The 17,315-nt window shown below is 41.7% G+C and overlaps 1 protein-coding gene across 2 annotated transcripts in view; it reads left to right on the top strand.

The window, feature by feature from the left end:
* Nucleotides 1–349: 349 nt before the first annotated feature.
* SATB1 (SATB homeobox 1) overlaps nucleotides 350–17,315 on the top strand; it is a 92,213-nt gene continuing 75,247 nt past the window's right edge. The window contains exon 1 of one of the 2 annotated variants that reach the window (XM_054274032.1): nucleotides 350–860. The gene's annotated coding sequence lies outside the window, so the exon portion shown is untranslated. The remainder of the gene's footprint in view (nucleotides 861–17,315) is intronic. The other variant, XM_054274036.1, reaches the window with a different exon arrangement.

Here is a 17,315-nt window from a genome sequence, read left to right as displayed (position 1 = left end):
ACGGTGGAGGGTTTCGACCCGAGTTCTGGGGGGAAGGGTGGCACGGCAGGCATGGACACACGCACACCACCAGTGCCCCGGCACTTCCACCAAGTCAGCCCCACCGCCCCGCGGGGCCGGGAGCCGCCGGAGGGAAGGAGCCGCCGCGCACATACACACACAGACACACAGACACACGCCACCGCTGCGCTCCAGCCGCCGCTCGCTTCTCCCCCCCTCCCACCGCCGCCGCGCAGGCAGGAGGCAGCGGGCGCGGAGCGGAGCGGGCGGCGCAGGGCTCGGAGACCCCGGCCCCGGTCGGACCGGCCTCAGCAGCCGCGCTGCCCCGACGGCACCGCCGCCCCCTCCCCGGGGGCAGCGCGCACCTCCCCGCCTGGAGGGGCCGTGCGAGGAGGCAGCGGGCGGGGGAGCGCGGGCACACACACACACACACTCACACACACACACACACACAAATACACACACACACGCAGGCACACCCGCACAGACACACGCAGGCAGAGGCAGGGCTGCCCCGCGCCGGTACCTTGCTGCCCTGGTGTTTTCCGTCCGGGCTCCTCCTTGCTGAGGCAGCTCGGGAGCGGAGCCGAGCGGGCGGGTGCGTGTGCGTGTGTGTGTGTGCGTGCGTGCATGCGTGTGCCTCTGTGTGTGTCTGTGTCTGTGTGTGTGTGTGTGTGTGTGTGTGCGAGAGCGAGCGAGAGAGAGAGACTCTCCCCCCTCCCCCTCCTCCTCCTCGCTCTCCTTCCTTTAAACGCCCACTCCTGATGGGTGAAAAGACAACTTGAACTTCAGTGCAATTAACTTCGCCGGCGCCTCGGAAGCCGGAGGTGTCGCCGGCCTCGCCCGCCGCGCTCCCATGAGTGAGTCGGTCCCGCTCCTTCGGCGTCTCTCCTCGGGGACGTGGGGGACGGGGGGGGACAGAGCCGTGCCGGGGGCACCCGCCGCGGCGATTTACCCGGCCGTTCCGGCCCGGGAGGGCGGGCGGGAGGGAGGCGCGGGGCGGGTGGCTGCGCTCGGCGCTGCCGCTGCCGGAGCCTCCCGGCCGGCACGGGCTCACACCTGCCGCCGCGCCGCTGCCGGTCGCCGGCCCCGCTCCGCTCCGCTCCGCTCCCTCGCCCGCCGCCGCCTCGCCCGCCGCCGGCACGGGGGGAGCGGGGAGAGGTGGGGGTGGGGGCAGAGGGAAAAAACCCCAAAGTTTGGCAAAGTTCTTACCCAGCCCCGCGCGCCTCCCGGCAGCGGCGGGCGCGGGGCGGCGGCGCCCCCGACGGCGCGGGGCGAAGCGGCGGGGCCGGGGGTCGCGGGCAGGGGGATGGGGGGCGCGGGGCTTGCGCGGGCGGCCGAGCGGCGGCGGCTGCCCCAGCCGGGGGCGCGCCCGTGGCGCTGGGTGGCGCGGCCCCCCCGCCCGCCCGCGGCGCGACCCGGCGCTGCCGCTGTCACGGGGAGCAGTGCCAGGGGCTCGTCTCTGTGCTCCAGGATTTACTTTTGCTTTTTCCGCTCCGTCTCCGAACCCGCCACCCGAGGTTTTGCTAAACCCTCGCCCCTTTGTCGCCGTGTCCGCCGGCTGCCGGGGGGAGCGCTCCTGACAGGCACCTGCCCGACCCGGAGTTTCCCTCTGCCAGTCTCCAGCTTTTTCTGACTGCGGGAAAAACTTCGCTACACTCTAAGTTTTCTGAAACACTTTGCACCAGCTCCTAAGCTGAAATAAGTTTAAACTGAGGAAAGCTCTTCGCTGGTTTTAGTCCGTGCAAATGAGCGCAGCGCTTCTGCGAAAATAATTCACAAATTCAGATGCAGAGACTCCAGGGCGTGTGATCTGGAGGTGCCCTTTTATTCTGGTCCGTGCTACTTGGGTGGGAGTTAGCAGCGGCCCCTTATTTCTACTTTATATTATTTTGGTACAGTGCATTCATATATTTGTCTGCTGTAGTCTGCTGGCAAACATTAGCATTCAAGCTTACATTTTTGACAAATGTGCAGACAGGAATAGCATGAATAGGCATCTTAAATATTAACAACCTAAGCATCTGTTGTGAAACAAATTTAATATATTTACTCTGTTTTTCTCACATTGTTAGGAAAGGTTACAATAAGTGTAAAATTTCAGCTGTAGTTAGCACAAGGAATGCTTGGATATTTCACTATCTGTTCAAGCATTTAACACAATCACCAGATAGAAATGTGTCAAATCAGGCGCACTATTCAAAAGCAACTTGAAACTGTAAGCGTAGAGTGTATAGACATGAATATAGCATGTTCTCTGCAATTTCTATCTTCTAATTACTCTTCAGCACGATTTGTAGAATTTGAGAATGCTCTTTCCAGTCCTGTACTCCTATAAGCTCTTAAATATGTTTATACCTACACGCACTCATTTTCTAATTCACTTTCTATTTGAGATTGTTATTGGTATTACCTTGCTTTTCGAGTTGAAGCAATAGTTTTGTGAGGAAATGTGAAATAACATAGAGTAGGTAAAAAAATGAGCAGGCAGAAAATACAATGTGTTCACATATAAGCATGCGTCGGAACAGATAGTGCACAAACAAGGCAATAGAAGAGAAATTAAAATCCTTGGCTAGTATGCTATGTATGCCCACTCTTCAGAACAGCTAGTGGAAAAGAAACAACTGACTCCAAGGAATTCCTCTGTCCCTGTAATAAAACTGTTCAGAGTAGAAAAGAGCACAGAAGAGCAAAGCCTCCAAAAAGGCTGTAGAGTTATTTCAGGAATCAGTGCATTCCTTCCCTTTTTCCCACAAGTTCAAATATGTAATAAATAAGTCCTTTGTATGCAAAATAGTTTACTGGAACAAAAAATATTTAAATGAAATGCTTTTTTGTGCATGAATTTTGAAAAACTGGCCATTTCCTTTTTATATTCTTTGTTCTTGATACTTTAAATAGCAAAGTAACTCTCGCAGTTTCCCCTCTCATGCTATTTTAGCGACTCGTGTGAATCCTAACCTGCTGCTGAGCTCCCGAGAAAGCAGTGTGAAGCAGAGTCGATCTGTAAGTCACTGATGGGACACGGTGCTTTGGCAGTGTCAGAGCAGAGAGAGGCTGCCACGCCAGCCCCAGCTCGCACAGGAGCAGGGCACCCCTTTGGTTTGCAGCGCAGGCCCAGCGGGTCAGCGCACCTGCCCTCTGTGGCCGTGCTTCCCAAGGCAGCGCCAGCCCTGCTGCAGCCCTGCCAGCATCCCACAGGCACCAACCACCACGCTCAGCCCGGCTGGGGACGTGGGCACATCCACCCCAGCAGCACTAAAACCTCTTCAGAGAGGTTTCTCTACAGAAAATGCTTCTCCCACGTTACAGGTTTGGGATAGAGAGGGCTTTACATGTGTGCAACTGCCATTTAGATGGTAATCAGTTGAAGTCTGGTGTTCTTCTTAAAAGAAAAGACCAACAAAAAACCCCACCAAACCTTTTAAATGTATCAACTACTTGATTTTTCAAAGTACTGGTACCTTTTTAATGTCACCTATTTTTTTTTAGTCTAAGTATTGTCAGAGGAATTTGAAGTAATTCCTTAGGTTTCCAGCTGTATTTGAAAAAAAATTAAGAAGATTACTTTATTAATAAAATAGCTCATAATATATAGAAAAATACATTAAAGTAGATTTCTGAATTAAAACTGGAGGAAATATGACTTCTGAAATGTTTTAGTCATATTTCTAGGAACTATGGTATTTTAACATAGGCTCTAGTGAAACATTTTATTGCCTTCTTGTATATAACTGCCATTGCTCTCTCTAGATATATTTAATATATATCCAGTGAAGCCACAAACTTTCCTTCTACAACAGTTTAAACACATCTGGAACATTTTACTTTCTTATAATTTATGTTAATAGATGTAGAGTGTATATACAATCTTCTCAGACATCATTGCTTTTTCCAAAGGGGAATTTTTTTACTTTCAGTCAGGGAATATATTTATAAGAACAAAATAACTCAAAGTATAGGCAATTCTATATATCATTTTATTTTCTGTTATATTAGGTTGATTATGTAAAGCTTTCATTTAGAGCGATGGGATGATGAAATTACAGAGGAGTGATTGGCTTTTGTTTTTTTAAATGGTTCAACTTGAGGGCTGCAAAAATGAATGTTTTTTGTAAAGTTCTTTGAGTGCATAATATTTTTCGTAGAATTCTGACAAATTAATTTAATAGAAAAGCCACAAGTCTCTTAGCCAGGTAAAATGGAAGTTCTGTTTTTGCCGTTATAGGCATCAGGCTTCAGTAACCTGCTGCTCTTGTGGAATGAACACTTTCTACTTAAAGCTATCATGCACCTACTGTTTATTTACGCTGCATTAAACTGACAGCACGGCAATCAGAGGAAAAAATATGACTTACTTTCCTGAAGTAAACACCAGTTTATAGGTTAGTGCCTGTATTTATATTCCTGTCACCACTAAATAATGGCTGTCTCCATTTTAATATCTACCTGTGGTGTTACCCAGGGCAGCTGGCTCTTCCTTGTTTAAAACAAGCAAAAAATGGAAGGTGGGGGTGAGGAAGAGAAGAAAGTTTAGTTATCATTCCACTCTAAGAGGAACTTAATAGAAAAGTGATTCAGTATTCCTTTCTGTGGCAAGGCGAAACCAGTTTTAAAGACATAGTATTCAGTTTTACTTGGTGTAATTGAATTGCATCTCAAACAGGGAAAACAGAATTCCTTAACAGTATTTGTCTATCCAAGACACTGTAATTGTATATTCAGGCAATGGCAGATTAAGGGCAGAAGCATTTTATTAATAACTGAAAGCACATATGTGTGTGTGATGAAAAATGTTCTGCAAATCTGTCACTATGCAATCAAGTGCATTTTTTAAACTTTAGTTGTCACAAAGTTGCTACTGATTCTAAAAAAAAAAAAAAAAGAAAAAAAAAGGAAAAAAAGAAAGAAGTAAAACAGTTTGACGGTTAAAGAGTAACTTACAGTTCTTACTGCCTGCTATACGGAGATTTGTAACTTTGTAAAGTCAGTCTCAGAAAGCCCTGTTGATGTTACTTTTCATCTTGGAGTGATGAGTCCAAGTAGCTGGCATTTGAACTGAAGATAACTGCAGTCAGAATAACTCACAGTTTGTAAAAAGCTTCTCTAAATTCTCTGTTGAAGGACTCCATTAATAACTTTTACCTGAGAGGTTAATTCCTCCCTCAGATTCTCAAAGTATTATGCTTAACACTAAGTTGGCTTGTTGGTCAGTTCCCTTGGCTGTGGTATCATGAACTCTCAACAGCCCTGACCACAACTTGTAACTGTTACTTCCAAGAGGATATACTATGATGTTCCCTTCAAAAATGCTAGTGGTTTTGAATATTTGCCATCCTGTGGCATCTAAGTTTACCACAGTTATCACCAACACTTCATTACATAATGGGTATCCATTCTATTGCTTTGCAAATGTCAGCTTTCTCATGGTTTCTGCACAGCATTGCTCTCAGTACCTTTGTCTTAGTAGAGATTAATTTTAAGGAGACTTGCCAGCACTGATCTTGTACATATGTTCTGATCTGGTTCTTGTGCCCCGTACTGGTTGTAACCTACTCCTAATCTGTTTTATCTGGTGCTGTGTACTAGGAATGGCATAGTAATAGTAGACTACAGTAGTAGAGTGTAGTAACATACCTCAGGCACTGTCTGAATTCTAAATATTTCCTTTTAAACTTGCTGAGCCTGACTTTGCTCCCATGCACACTGGTGTGTCACTGCAGAGCTTGGTTTTCATCGTTCCTGTAGAGGATCAGTGTTAGGTGTTCAGATGGGCTGAGGGACACACTAACACTCGGTATTTGTGGCAAGGTCCACCTTTCAGCTATTTATTTAGAACACCAACGCACAGCAATCTCTTTGGAGTTTGATTCCCCTGTGAAACACTGTGCATTTGCTGGGACTGGGAGTGTAAGACTTGTTTCCACCGGAGTGCAGGCTAGCTGCTGTCTCTGAGCTGCTGTACAGCACTGCTGGTGACACCTCTGCACAGCTGTATGCTGACAGAAGTCAGCTCTCGCTACTTCGTGCTTTGCTGCTGTGAGCTGCGGGTGAGAGAGGCAGAGGAGCCTGCTGGCTTGCACATGGGCCTCGGTCACCCCAGCTGCACCTGGGTGCAGAACATCAGGATGGGCCACGTCTGTCAGCTGCGCTGGCCTTACATAACTTCCAGGGACTATCTGCTCTATCTCTTTCCCGTGGCGCATTATGACATGATATGACCTGAGGAGATGAGGGAGGTGCTTTAAACCTCAAGTGCATCTTGCCTTCCCTGGATCCTGCTCTGACAGGATTTATTTGGCCAGCAGCAATCATTTGTGGGTCGTTGCACTTGCTGCTTGCTAGACGAAGTGGTGATACACTCAGACCACCTGTGCTTGGAGGACTGTCTCATCATCTTTTCTGGTGTCTTGAATCCTGGTTCTGGTTTTAGCTCTGAAAAAAAAAGTGTAATTTTGGGTTAATAACTGTCCATGCCATTTTTGTCATCTTCGATGCTGTAATACTGATTTTGAAAATGCTCAGCACATAACTTCATGTGAAGGAAAAGGAAGCTGCAGCACACTATCCTTTTATAAATGCAGCCTTAATATGCTCCTGATTTATTTACCCAGCTATAAAATTAGTAGTAAATGTGTTTGATAGAACAGTGAAGGATTAAGTAATTCTTTATATTTGTAAATTAGTCCTAGAGTGGAAAACATTTTTAGCAGAAGTGCCAAGAATTGCTGCTCTGAACTCAAACCCACATGCAAAGGTATGAGAAAGGTATTTCCTTTTCAGTAACTGAACTTAGAATATGTGTCTGGTCATAATAGCCAGGTAATTAAAAACATTTTCAATGAAAAGGAGGAAAGTTCTAACATCATACACACCCTATATTCCTACTTCTTTTACATTAAATAAAAGACAGAAAAGAGAGGAGGGGAAAGACAGTGAGAGAGCGTGCGTGCACGCAGGGTCTCAGAAGGACCAAAGGCAAAAAATGAAGCTGGGAGGAATTCCAGATTGAGTTTTAAAATGCTTATAATCAAAGATTAAATTAATATTTTTGTGGAGAGCAGTATTAGAAAGATTTTAAATCATTAGCGCTATTCATCATAGGTGGGCTTTCTTGATAAATGTAAGAAGTCTCAAGAATAATTAAAGGCATCTTAAAACTTAAAAATGACAGTTTTAGCTTCTAAGGATTCATTGTAATGTAATAATACTGTATGCTTTTTAGTGTTACTTCTGCACTAGACATTTAATTACAGTCTTCGTGAGACATGTTATCTGTATAGTAACCAGTGCATAAAAAGAATTATATTTACTTTTACATACAAGCTCTTGCTTGCCAGCTTTCTTTTCAAGATTATAGATTAAGATCTCCAATCCAGAATGTTCATGACTTCAATGAAAACAACTTAATTTGACACAATTTTGGGGAGGAATGGAGCATTTATTGTAATAGTACTGCTTCTCTAGTCACACTTTTGCAATAATACGTGAACTGCTGTTTAGCAGTGGTTTTTTTCGGTGCAAAGGCCCAAACTCAGAGTTCTTTGCTTGTTCAAAGGGTAGATTTTAGAATATCAAATGAAAAAGCATGTCTAATTTTTATATTGTAAAGTAGGATTAAAAAAACTTCTAAGCATAGTATGGTAGGTTTTTCACAGGTACAGTTTATTGCTGAGAGGAAATTTGGAGCTTGCTTTTGCTACATCGTATATTGACTATTGTCTGAAACATACACTGGATAATATGAATTTATGGGGTTCATAGCTTGGTCCACCCATTGCTGTGAAAAAGTGAGTACATTTGCAAAAAGGTGCATAAAATTAGGGGGTTTTTTGATAAGTTTCCAGATTCCCCTAACTGTGGAAAGTGCTCCTTGACATAGTGAACTTCCCACAGTTCCCAGGTTCCGCACTGCTGTCATTGCAGGATGAGGCACGAGGGAAAAGAAACAGCATCCACCTGTTTTAAAGCAGAGCTTTTCAGTCGATAATGTCTATCATACATCTTCTTTTAGGTCTTGTTTCTCATTTCTTACCTAGCAGTCCTGTGCAGGAACAGTATGATATGGGTTTTGAGCCCCTAGTTTTGGTATGCTTTGTAAGAAAATCTCACAGTAAAGTCAATCGGTCAAAATCAATCTCTGTCCCATTGACTGTATTTTATTGACTTTCTTTTTCTTTTTTTCTTCACTTGACTCACTGAATACCATAATAATTTTTGCCATTCCTGATGACTTTCGTTATAATCTTTTCAAGACAATTTTATGGCATGTTTGCATTTGAAACTTGTGATTCCACTACTTTATTTGGGCTGCAAGCCCCACAAGTAACCGACTTCTGCATTGCCGTTTAAAATGACAATTAGGATACTCATAGGTGTAGTTATTGTTTTCTAAGCATTCCAGAAGAATTTTATGGATACCATGCAGGAGAATTGAACCAGTAGAATTTCTTTATATGTTTGACAGGATGACAGATATGCCGTAAGAAGCATTATACTGTCTGATAAATTGCATTACCAAGCACTATTTCTTATAGGTTCTGTCTCTTTAAAAATGCAGTCTCCTCTATTTGCCCTATTAATTGTTGATATGTTGCCATCCACGAGACAAAAATTAGAGCTGTAATTAAATAATCATGTGATGCTCCTTAGTGCCAGTGAGAGCAAACTCATTTTTCCAGGCCCTGATGGTCACTGATTATTGTATTACTACTGGCTTGCTTTATTTTTTTTTAATGGCTCTATATTGCTGGGTTACCTAACCACTGCCCTTCTTTTCAAAATTAAAGGAATTGAAGAACATTAAGTCACTTAATTGGCCAGTAGTCTGTAGGGATACAAAGTAGTCATACCTTCTCTGCTTTTTGGTCACTCAATTGGTTCTACTGGGAGAACTACATCAGTGGTGTGGTTGTGTGCCATTTAATTTACACTGGTGTTTTGGCTGGGATGGATGCATATAGGGAATGCCAGGAGAATTACAAAAGGAGCAGGGTATTAAAATTCAGAAATGATTAAAATTGAAATAAAAGGATGCTGCTGCTTTGCCAGTACTCTGGCAGTCATAATGACACATAGAGATTAGTTTCCACCTTCATCTTTTCCTTCTTTCTCATTTCCTCTTGTTTATTGTTGACACATTTTCCTTATGTCTCTGCTTCTCAGCGCTTTTTTTCACTGTTACATATTCCTACTTTTTCTCTTTCCTTAAGCATGGAGAAGCTTACTTAACCTTATTATAACAATAACAGAATAGGTTATTAATATTTAATATGCACATGATTAAAATTTCTCTCTTAAACATAGGTCAGCTCTATTATTAACTGACATGTTATTTTTCATTAAAAATTTTTATTCTGCCCTTACGGTTTCTCAAACACCCTTTACTTTGGTGGTGATTTAACACATAATGTTTAGAAAACTGTGTTAGGCTAGTGAAAAAAAAGAACTTACCAGTCATGGATAATCAATTATGCATGAATTCAGATATAACAGATGGAAACTGGTGAGTTAAAGTTTCTCTTTAGCTTCGTGATTTTTTTGTTTTGTTTTTGTGACACCTGTCTCTTATGTATAGATAAACATCTAACATAGCATACTGCTTTTCATGCATCTTTGTGTTTTTTGCTTTTTGGGTTTGGTTTTTTTTTTTCTTTTTGGTTTTGTTGGTGTGGCATAAACTTATTTTCCCCTGTTTATAACTTACTATTTTTAATTTGTTTGTCTGTAAGCATTTCTATACTGCCTGCCTTTTCTAGGGCTGTAGTGTCCTGTGATGAAGCAAGCATTTAATCTTCTAATAAACTACACAATGTAATTTGACCTTAAAATTGTGTCAGCACGATATTTTAAATTATAGGAGTTCATTTTTGCCTTCAGTCGCTCATGGACTATAGTGTTATGACATTAAAGCAACAGGGTAGACTGCGGCTGGGCATATGTATTCATATATGCATATATGCACATTCTTGTGATTGTGATACTTATATAGGCGTTCCCTCCAAAGGCATTAATTAAATTTCTTTCAATCATTTGACAATGAAGTAGATTGCTTTACTGCTTTTTATTAAAAAGTTCAGTATGGACTGAGCACAGTACTTCTTTTGGTCATGGAAAAAATTTTACGGAACTAAATCAAGCAAAAATGACAATAACTCTTTTGATATGCCCATAGCAATGACCACTTGGTATTAAGTAAATGAAGATCTGAATATGTTTTCTTTTTCCTTTTATACAAAAGTATTTAAAAGAGTTTTAAGCATGAACTTAGATGTGAGATGTGTTTCTGTGTAGTTCATTCCGAGCAGCATATTGAGCGATTCTTGTATTTGAAGGTGTTTGAAAAATATGGGGGTAAGTTGATTTGGATGTTCTTTTTCTACAACTGTAATAATTTGGAGCATTTCTTCACCTGGCCCCATCCACTTTGGAAGTGGCACATTTGAAGATGTGGTGCAGAGAGGTTTTCCATCTGTATATCCATAAAGGAAAAATGAATTGAGAGAATGTACTGCATCTTTCATGAGCAGAATATTCCAAAACTTCTCATTTTATCAAGATTTGTGAGGGAAAAATCTAATACAGGAAGGAGTTTGTAGTATAACCTGCCAGAAGCAAATTACAGAGAAGACATCTTTCCTCAGATATTTTTGTATTTAACACAAGAACTAACTTTTTATACACCTGTTAACGGCATTTCCTTCATGTGTTTTCATGAGTATAAATTACTATCATAAATATTAACCAAATTTTGCCCTAAAAATACTGTATTCTAGTGAGTTTCCAGCTGCTGCTCTCCATCTCAGTTTGTTTCCATTGTATCCACTTAGCAGGAAATCTTGAAACATAGCTGCTTTAAGAAAATATATACATCAAATACTTAAATATATGTTTGTTAATTTCTCTCTTTGTATGCGTGTGTTTGGTTTTGGTTTTTTTGTGTTTTTGTTTTTTTTTTCTAAATCAGAACAAGTATGTTTAGCATTTTGAAGTTATTTGGTTTTGCTTTATGTTGTTTGCATTAAACTAAGCATACTCTGACACATGTGTAAGTGACCTTTATCTTAGTGACACTACATATGCTAAACTTTTTTTAGTTAGCACCTGGTAATATTAACAGGTATCTTGTTCCTTAAAAGAGCTGTGAATATTAACAGCTAATTGCTCCTGAAAAGAACTAAAAAACTCATTCATTTCATCTTTGTTACTGTGGAATCATCGGAGTTTGAGATTGGAAGGAGCCCTAGAAGAAAATGCTAATTTGGCCAAAACCACCAAGTTTCATTTTGTTTTACACGAAAACCACACATTTTGCATATATTTCATGTACAGTGAATATTGACTCCTGACAAGTTTGGCCGTAATTAGATGCACAGTTTTACTTACAAGGTTTTGAACCGTAGAAAAAGTGCAGCAGAACATGTGCAGAGTTCTGAGTTAATGAAACTGGAAACAGGACATTTCATGTGGTTTTGTGTTTCATAATGAAAGTTTGACATAGTTCAATTCATCAATCAGTTCTAACCATTTCCTTTGACTTAAACTCTTCCATGTTTTCACTTTGTGTCACTAGATTTTTAGTTGTATCACCAGGTCAGTGACAGAGATGATTCTTCTGTTGGTGAGGAATCCCTGTGTAAGAACTCACCATGGCTTGAGCTCTACAGCACGAACATCTAAGTCTACATAATAATATTTGAATCATCCTCTGTAGGGCTAAGTGCAACAGTTCAGATGTTTTCTATCATAATGCACAGCTTTGCTTGGGCTGTGTGAAATTCATCCCTACCCAGAACTGTTGGATCAAATTTCTGTATTTGTAAAAGCATACTAACTGGGATAGAAGCACAGTGGTTGGAAGTGAGGGAAAATGAGTCACAAAATGGAAAAAAAAAGCAGAACCAGTCAAAAAATTGCAAACAACATTGAAAAACACTTAGGAGATAACTTGCTGTAACTTTCCTTTTAACAAGTAAAAATAACAGGAACTGTGGCTTTCTGTGTCCAGGGATCATGATTTACATACTCTTAAATTAATAGAGCTTCTCTTCAGACACATCCCTAAAATAACCACTTATCAACTGACTCTTTTAGGTAACAATTATATGCCCATCTCATGCCTAGGAGTTATCTAGTGCTGTGATGATGAGGGAGCAGGAACCACTCTTTTTTCATCTCTCAGTGTCCCACATTAAGCATCTTCACATGAAAGACCTAAAAATTATACCTCTGGGTACAAAGCTGTGAAATTAGTGACCTGCTGAAGATACATTTATGACATGGGAAACTTGACTGATCCTAAGATGCCAACTTTCCTCCTTTCTTCAAGCTGCCTAATTGCATAAAATATTATTATATAAAGCTTTATTGCATTTTTTAATTTGTTCTTTTTTGTGGAAGTAGTTGGCTGTAGTTGCCACATGGAAATTACAAGCATGACTCATCAAGGTCCTAGTCTTGTGTTAAGGATGGAAGAGAATATGGTCTTCAAAATGCTTTTTTTAAAGTTGAAGCTTTTTATTTGAAGTGGTTCTAAAGTCCACAGTCATAAAACATACTGGCTTATATTAAATGACATAGAGGTAGTGTTTGTGGGAGTTTATGTCCTACTATTGATAGCAAAAAGTGAACTCAGTTTGTCCACACAGCAGGCAAGAGACTGTGAACTTACAGAGTAAGATTTATGTGATTAACCACTAATATTGATTGCTCTGATCTTTTATGGGAAAGTGGGCACCTCTCTATTACAATTTTAAGCAGCTAAGATTTCTTGTGGCAACCAGGGGTGAAAGACTCACTATTCTCATTAGCGCTCTTGTTCACCCTTCTCTACATCATGCCAAACAGATTAGTTGGATTTTACTCCATAATTTTCTTCCAGCATTTTGCCTCTCTGTGACTCAGCAAGGGGTGAACTGAAATAACTGTTGGGGCCACATCTGCAGAAGTATTTACTTCAGTAGCACAAGCATCTTAGTCAAAAAAGACATACAGCTACGAAATGACTTGCACAAAATGGTGCAGTAGTTTGACTAAAAGTAACTTGTTTTATCCATAATCACATTTTGCATATTCTTATTCAACTCCATTTTAAAAAAAGATTCCGTGATTGAAGTACATTGCTGATAATATTTGCAGGAGTAAACGAGCCTCGTCACAGAGGCAATCAATAGGGAGATGTCTGTTTGTATATGATTTTACATATCTGCAAGCTAGCTGAGACATCCGGCTAAAAAATGCTGCACCATGGGACACTGTGTAGATATCTGATACTTCCCAGGAGCCTTGGGGTCTGTAAACTAATGAATGCACTACATGTAGCCATATATGTAGGTTTTTCACCTCTGACAAATATGGTAAGGATAATTTCCTTCACTTAATAACCAATTAAGTGCAGTTCAATACAGCTGACTATCGTAAGTTAAATATTCATTTTACGTAACTGTTTCAGGACATGGTGTGTGAGAGAACACAAACGAGCAGAAATTGCTCATGCAAAATGTGAGAGGGGACGACAGCTTGTGTGCGATGCCTTTCAGTGCTATGAATTTCATTTCATAGCACTTTTGCTTTTTGACAGGCATCCTATCCAGGCTGGGGCAGGTTGCAGTCAAAAAAATCTAGGTTGGTATGTAACTTTTGAGTTCAGCGTGGGGGATGTCGCAGAATGCTGTGATTCACATTGGTGTGCATTGGATTCTTGGGTCGTATGTAAATTGAGATTGCCGCAGCCAAGTTGGTCGAAGCTTTTGAGCGGTGTCAGGCACCTATTGTTGCTCAGGGCAAAGCGAAGGGGAAGTTGGTCTGAGGAGACCGAAAAGCAACTTTAGTCCGAGGTGCAAATCTTGTAGGGCTATGGGACTGCGTTGGCACAGCAGCGGTGATGTGCTGAGGTTTGCACGGGTAGACGTGGGAAAGGCCTGTGGGGTGAATCCTTCCCCCTCAGCCACAGCTCTGTTTAACCCACGGGGCAAGTAGGCATGAGCCCTCTGGGGCGTCACCCACCTTCCGGCCACAGATGTTTACCTTCAGAAAGCCACGGAATGGTACTGACATTGCCTTGCTGTCCGGCAGTACCACTACCCATAGATGTGCGCCCGTCACACCTCGCAGTGGGGGAAATGCATTCAAATTCCCACTGAAGAAAATTGTCCTGCTCTCCCACCGCTGCTGCGTGGCTCTGCATCACCTCCAGCATGGGATGATGCTTACAGGTTGCCCAAAGGGCTGCAGCATTGTCAGAAGTACATATGTGTAAAAGCCAATCAGCCTGATCTCCCCAAAGAAATCTGATAAAAGAGAATACACAGCCATGCTGGTTTTGCTCTGCTGCCAGGTCATTTCTGTTTGCATTGCACAAGAGCCAAGCCTCAAGATTTGGGCCCATATTTCCTAATTTATTTTGAACAAGAAAATATTGGAACAGAGACCTTAGGAGGCACTGAGGCAGCATGCCACACTGGAGAATTTGTTTTGCTTTGCAGCTACTGAGACTGCTGCTCGAGAGTTAATTCACCATGGGGTTGAAAATATGCAGCCCAACTTTTTAAATATTTGTCTTATTTCAAAATATGCTAGGGCAAAATGCATTTATATATAATAAAAACAGTGCAACAACTTTATTAAGGATTAATAACCTTTATTAAGCATATATTTGCCTGCTGTACGTTGACTAGAAGCTATGAAAAATGTGATGTTACTATTGCCGCGTGTTTAAATGATTGCCTGCATATGTATCCATGACAATATCAATTCATCTTCTGTTCTTTATATATGTTTTTATTATAAATATCTTTATTCTGGCTGAACATTTTAATATCAAAGTTGACACAGTGAAGTGCAAATTGGAATAGGTCAAATGAAAATCAGATATCTGTATCTTGAATTATTTCCAAGTAGTTCCGTATTGATAAGAGATATCTGATTGTTGTCTGTCAAGACGTAGCAGCCTTCAGTAATTCGTGCTTTCTAGTCAAAGCAAGGGTTTCACGCTCAGCTTTCCAAGTCTGTAGTAAATACTTTACCAGGCATAAGTGGTGTATGGGAATTAGATTAATCCATGTGGTAGAGAGTTTATAAGGTTTAGTGCATATATGCAATTTCAAGAAGAGAGTTCTTTTCCATAATCATTTATCTCAAGCATAGGAAGCATATGCACAATTATATAATTAACAGAATATTTGTTTGTCAGTGTTTGGTTATGTGCGTAATAATATCATTATTAGGCCTTCTGTGCTCCTGTATTATCAGATTCTTATCTCCCTGCTCCTTTAATTCACCATCTCTGCTTTTTAGATTAATCACTTTGTTTTAATCCAAACATTGTGTTGTTTTGGTTTGTCTTTTTTTTTTTAACCAGGAACAGAATGATTTGTGAACACCAAAGCAAAAGTTATTTTAGAAGATTTTAATCTTCTGGTGTTGTTATTTGGTTTTCTTATTGTCATATCTGGTAATCATTTTTATAAGGTGGTATTTTAGTCTCAAATCTTGTTCCAGATCATATTTGCTCTATTCTAATCAGCTCTGCATCTCTTAAATTATCTTCAGTGTCCTTATCCTCCATCATACTGCCGGCAGCATACTGCCAGCTGAAACTCTCACAATCTTCATGATTTTCTTCTTTAGTGGCCAGTCCTGCTTACTGCTGAAGTTTAAGTTTACCTCATTAGGCTTTTCTGAAAAGGTTGAAAAAATAGTACATTGATATTTTCCATTGTGCCCACAAAGTTTGAATTAAACTAGTTAATACAGTTTTCCTCCAAATATTCAAATGTATTGGGAAATACATATATATATGTATTTTTTAAAGAGGGACTGATTGATACTCTATCTTGTTGAAAAAAAGATTGGTTTCTAAACAAACAACCTGCTAGACAGTTACCCCTTGATCATATGTTATGGAAGATGTCATCTACATTTTCCCTTGTTTTTCTTTGTGAAACATGTTTCTTTGGTTTTAGGTTTTGGTTTTTATTTTTCCTTTTCAGCAGTCTCGGTAATGATCTTAGTAAGCCTTTTCAAGACATACAACATAGGTACAACTTTTCATGTTTCATACATATGCCACCTCCACTTATTCTGCTTTGAATAATAGTATTATGTAACATTGTATTCATTTTCCAGCCTTGCATTTCTTTGCTTCTGAGATTATAATCTGTTTTATGCACTGCAGAATATGATAAATATTTCATGCATTTCGCCCTATTACCATTTTCTTTTTCCTGCATGTCCTATATGCTGTTTGTGCTTATTTTAGTAAACATCAATGTGGTTCTTTACCTTGTCTTGACGCATTCCTCCTTTTTAATAATAAGTAGTATATGCATAGTGCAAAATTTTCTCTTTATAGAATTAATGATTTTCCTTTTCTGTGTTCAGAGGCCATACTATTTTGTGTATTACAGGACAGGTATTAGCCTTCTCACTCACCTACTTTTGCTGCTGCCTCATGTTTGTGTTTTGTTGTTGCTTTGTTGTCGGTTGTTTTAAAGTTACTGCCCTAAACGTTTTGGTTATATACCTGTCTATGCAGTAATTCATGTTTTCTTTGGTCGATGATGCAACTTTCCCTTTAGACATAGTCTATTCAAACACTATGCATTTTATCAATAAAGAAGTTTAATTTTTCCCTTATCTCGCAGCTTGTACAAACTTGTTGCTTTCAAGTTTGTCTAGTTGGGTTACTTTCTTCCAAGTGCATGATGGGAACAAGCCCTGTCTGCCTCGCAGTTACTTATTTTGTCAATACTTTACCACCTTTTAGCTTTCACCTTTCAGGGGTGGCTTTCGGTCCCGCGCTGCGGACTTGACACAGGGGCAGTTCTGTGGCGCGGGGATGTGGCTTGTGGCCGTCCCGAGCCCGGAGCGGTGTATCGCTCTCACGCACGGCGTGCTGCAGCTCGCTCTGGCTGGCCGCGGCGCCCAGCGGAGCCACCAAAGCCGCGGTGGATGATGCCCTCCGCGGAACGAGCCCGGTTTCACTCAGCCTCGGCCGCCTTTCAGAACCGCGGCTGGTGCTGTTCTTTCACCCCCGTCGGTATCGAAGGCGAGGGGAGGGAAGGACAAACTTCTTTCCCCCACACGGGCCGCTGGCCCCCCGAGGCGGCCCCCGCGGCGCGTCCCCACCTGCAGGCCCTGGCGGGCCGCCGCCGCCGCCGCTGTGCACCTGCCCGGTGCGGCCCGCGCAGGCTCCGCGCGGAGGGGCGGAGGCTGCGACAGCGCGGCGCACCCGGCAGCGCCGGCAGGATATTGTTCAGCCTTCACCCCCGCCCCTCTTCCTCCTCCTCCTCCTGCTGCTGCTGTGCCCCCAT

This window comes from Melozone crissalis, unplaced genomic scaffold (genome assembly GCF_028551555.1).
Source record: "Melozone crissalis strain CALT ecotype California unplaced genomic scaffold, PUWL_Pcris_2 ptg000016l_1, whole genome shotgun sequence".
Classification (NCBI taxonomy): Eukaryota; Metazoa; Chordata; class Aves; order Passeriformes; family Passerellidae; genus Melozone; species Melozone crissalis.
The sequence above is the reverse complement of the archived record's forward strand: the minus strand, read 5'-3'. Positions and strand labels throughout refer to the sequence as shown.